The sequence below is a fragment of the Nematolebias whitei genome, chromosome 10, assembly GCF_014905685.2.
Source record: "Nematolebias whitei isolate Nwh7 chromosome 10, NemWhi1, whole genome shotgun sequence".
In the NCBI taxonomy this organism is placed as follows: Eukaryota; Metazoa; Chordata; class Actinopteri; order Cyprinodontiformes; family Rivulidae; genus Nematolebias; species Nematolebias whitei.
In genome coordinates, this window is record NC_056507.1 from 19240955 (window position 1) to 19245562 (window position 4608).

Sequence of the window (4608 nt, forward strand, 5' to 3'; positions counted from 1 at the left end):
TTGTTCTCAGTTAAAAACTGATTTAACTGAGTAAAAACTACCTTTTCCAGAATTTTGGACAGAAAGGGAGTTTTGAGATTGGTCTGTAATTTGAGCAGGCTGAAGGGTCAAGACCAGGTTTCTTAAGTAACGGTGTCACTACAGCATGTTTGAACGCCTCTGGGACCACGCTTGTAGCAATACTACTGTTTAGTATAGTTAGAACAGCAGGCCCAATCGCTGGTAGAACCTGTTTGAACAATGCTGCTGGGATGGGGTCTGATGGTGATCCTGATGGCTTCATGTGACAAGCAACTTTGTTTAACAATGGGAGTGTGATTGGTTTGAATTGCCTGAAAGTAGCAGAACACGAAACAAAAGCTGATGGGTCGACTAAGGAGCGGGGGATGGAGGCCCTAATCAACTCCACTTTGTTAACAAAGAATTTAGTGAAGTCATTGCAGGTGTCAACAGAGGCCTCCATACATGAATACGAAGGGGCATTTAGAATGGAATTTACTGTTGTGAATAGGGCGTGGGGGTTGTGTCTATTTGAGTTGATGAGTTGGGAGAAATATTTGTTTTTTTCAGATTTGACAGTGTTCTGGTAATTTTTTAAACAGGTTTTGAGCAAAATGAAATAAACCTGGAGTTGGTCCTTTTTCCACCTGCGCTCAGCTCTCCTGCACAGGCATCTCGCTGCCCTGGTGGTCTCATTCATCCATGGGTACTGGGCTCTCCTTAGTTTCCTGACATTTAGTGGGGCCACCAGATCCAAGATCTTAGTGCAGGTCACATTGTGGTTACTAAGCAGCTCCTGAGCACCGACACAGGCAGAGGTTTCGGGTGTTGTAGCAGCAGTGGTAATAAAGGCAGAGGAAAAATGAGCAGCGGTTGAAGGGTTAAATATACGACAGGTCCTGGGTGGAGTGGGAGATTTAGAGACACGAGCAAGAGGTATTACAAATGAGATTGGTTTGTGATCAGACATGACAGCATCCCCAATTTCCAGATTTAACACAGAGACACCACAAGACGGAACAATATCAAGAGTGTGACCCTGATGGTGTGTGGGGCCGACAACATTTTGCACCAGGTTTAAAGAGTGGATCAGATTTAGAAAGTCCTGAACCAAAGGCTTTTCAGGGCAACAGACGTGCACATTGAAGTCCCCTAGAATCAGCACACGGTCATATTTTAACAGTATTGCAGTGAGAAAGACAGACAGTTCACTGATGAAGCCTGTGGAGGATTTGGGCAGTCGATAAAGCACCGCAATCAACATGGGGTTGGAGCGGCCCAGTTCAAAATGCAGCAGTTCAAAGGTCTGAAAAGATGGGGTCTGTAACAGTCTGCATTTCCAGATTTTCTTAAAAACAGCCAACACTCCTCCACCTCTTCCAGATGACTTCGGGCAATTAAGAAAAGTACAATCAGCAGGCACAAGTTCAGAAAACACACTTGACTCACCCGGAGGAAGCCAAGTCTCAGTCAGAAACATGAAGTCCAGATTATTTGTGCAAAAAAAGTTGTTCATGATGAAGGTTTTGTTTGTTAAAGACCTCACATTGAGGAGAGCAAACTTTGTTGGGTCAGCAGCTGAGGGAGAAGTTGGGGGGGGGGGCGCAGATCAGCGGTTTCAGTTTGTTTACGTCGGGTCCTCGCCTCCTCCGGCCGGAGAAAGTGCAGACGGGACGAACAGCCGGAAACCATGAGCCGCCGGACACAGCAGGGTCGTTGGTACGATCCGATGGGATAGCAGATGGTGCAGCTGTTGGACCCGGGTTGGTTTCGGTTTGTTGGATACGGTTGGAAACACCACAGCTGGGTGCGCGCTCGCTGCACGTCTCCGACCCGATGTTCTGCAGCAGGCAGGACTCCGCGAGGCATCCAGGTGGAGAAACCTCAGTCCGGTGGACAGCTGTAGCTGAGGAACGAGCGAGGCTAGCTTTGAGCCTCACGAGGCGGCCAGCACGTCTCCCACAGAGACGAGAGCGATGTTTTCGTGCAGGCACGAAGGCCGCGCGCTGGAGATACCCAGGTACGTTCCCAACCACCGGAGGTGGAGGCCCAGAACCCCGATCAAAATGTTCATAGGAGGCGAGATAAGTGGTGGAAAATTGTAGATTGAGCAGTTGCTGGCGATCATACACCAGTAGTGAGTTGATCTTATTGAAGAAACATGATAAAAATAGCAAAAAAAGAAACAGAGTGGACAGAGGTGAACGGCAAGCCACCAGCTCGGGCGCCATCTTGGATATTTTTGTCCGTGCAAAGGTAAATTTTTACGACCACGTACTCTGTGTCTCGCAATAAACTGCCCAGCGACGGACTGTTTTGTATGCAACACCAATGCCCCTTTTCCTTTAGTACTGGTACGGGCTGACTGGACCCTACTTGGCCCGGTTCTGAGGATTTTCCATTAGTACCGGTACTAAGCACCTGCTACTATTTTCAGTACCCTTGGCTCTGTGATTCTAACCCAAATGAAGAGGTACTATAACGTGACGTCAGAACACTGTCGGTCACTGATTGGTCGGGGGCAGAGTCGGGGGCGGAGTCACTGGATCCTTCAGAAACTTTTCAAAACAATGATCCGCCATTTGCAATTTCTCGGACTGGAGCAGCGGCTGGACTTTTTTTAATTTTTTTTTTTTTTTTTTTAAAAAAAAAAAAAAAATTATTCCCCTTGTCCTGTCCGGCATTGTGACACTTAGAATTATTGTCCGAGTGTCAACAGATTTACTTTCACAAGCAGAGCATTATGGCTGGCCTTAATGCTCCACTTGATATATAAATTAAATTTTATTAGAATATGCTTTGGGTTTGTTCCAGATGTAATGGACACGGGGACGGAAAACAAAGAAGATAACAAAGCAGAAAAGTGAGAGAAGAGTTAAAATGTAAAGAAGGAGATATGAATAGAGGAGAGAGAGAGCGGGATAAAGAGAACACAAATAAACATCATTGAAGTCTGCCTCTAGACCTGCGGAAAGAGAAACCCCCCCCCCGACAAAACCAAGAAACCACAACAACAAACAACTTATATAATGATACTTATAACATCATTAGAAAGTATTTTATACAGTACATGGTAATACAATATATATTTGATGGCCACCATAACCCAACTGAGTGTGTATCTGATAAATACCTGAATCTAAACACCTGTGTGAACATCAGAATCAGAATTAACTTTATTGGCATTGCACCGAGATACAGCGCAAATATGTACGTACAGTCGTCCGAAGATGGGCGGAGTGCACGAAGCTGCGGCTAAAATAATTAGCGCAGCATTCTTATTCAGAATAATATTTTGCTTAGATAAGAAAAGGAAAGAAAACATGAGGAGAGACGGTATAAAAAAAAGATCCTTCACACCGTGTCCTAGACAGGACACAATTTGAGGCATCAAAAAAACCTACCACAGCAAAGCAACATAAACAGACGTTATACATTTACATATAGGCGGTGAAAACATTGAATTTTTAAGGGAAAGTCGTAGCATAGTCCAGAGCCCCACCCCCTCAGCCATTGTCCAGATAAGAGGTGACATTCATCTTCAGCTCAGTTGAGGTTCTGTTACATGTCCACGGCCTTGGGGAAGGGAGGGGTGAGGAAACAGTCAAAGCATCTTTGTTGTTTTCAAAACATTCCAGGAGGAGTTGAGATAAGTCCGGCATCATGGCCACAGTTTGGGTCAGGCAGAACTCGTAATTGTTGTTTCTGCCTTTAAAGTGTCACTGGTACATATTCTCTGATGGAAACTCCAAAACAGCCGAATTGATCCTTTACTCCAAAAGTCGAGCTCACAGCTTCTCCAGATTATTCCTACCATTCATGAGTGCTGCCAGGGAGAACACAGTCCTGATACAACTGCTCCAATTCCCTGTCACAGCTCCACATTCAGTCCGAGCACTGTCAAGCTTCAACACCTCCACACGAATTTGTAGACAACCAGATTTCACCAACCCAAACAGTAGAATCTAGTTGTCATCATGAATCCAATTTGTCCTTCAGAGTTCAGAGGGTCCTCCTTACCCTGACTCCTGTCGGGAGAAGTTGATCTATTTTGTTTAGAGACCAGCTGATCCTTCCAATTAAGAGGTATGCAGGAAAAAAAAGAGGCTCTTCAAGGGTTCACAGGATAAAAGAGCGCAGCAGGGAAGCGGGTGGGGGGGAGAGAGGGAAAACACGTCTGGTTTCACCGTAGAGTAGCAAGAAAAAAAAAATCTTATGCATGGTTATCACTATAAGGTTTCTCCACAAAAATGTTCAATAGTGGATATGGGGACCCATAAACCCGTCCCCACAGGACACGAAGGTAACACAGGGAAGACCTGAACCACAGACGCACAGCGGCCCCAAAGCCCGGAACTCCGGTAGTCCCCCAACAGGGACACCCGCACCCCGCAGAGAGAGAAGCAAAGGGAAGCCCTGGGCGATCCCCAGCAACCACAATGCAGAAACCCCCAGGAGGCTGTAGCGACGAGTCAACAGGCCCCTCCAGCAACCCGCCCCTCCAGAGTGGATCCGGCCATGGACACCAAGCCCCGAGTCCCGAGGTAATACCACCCCCCAACAGAGGCCCGACAGAGCCAGGGCACCCAGGCCCCCGCAGGCAGCCAC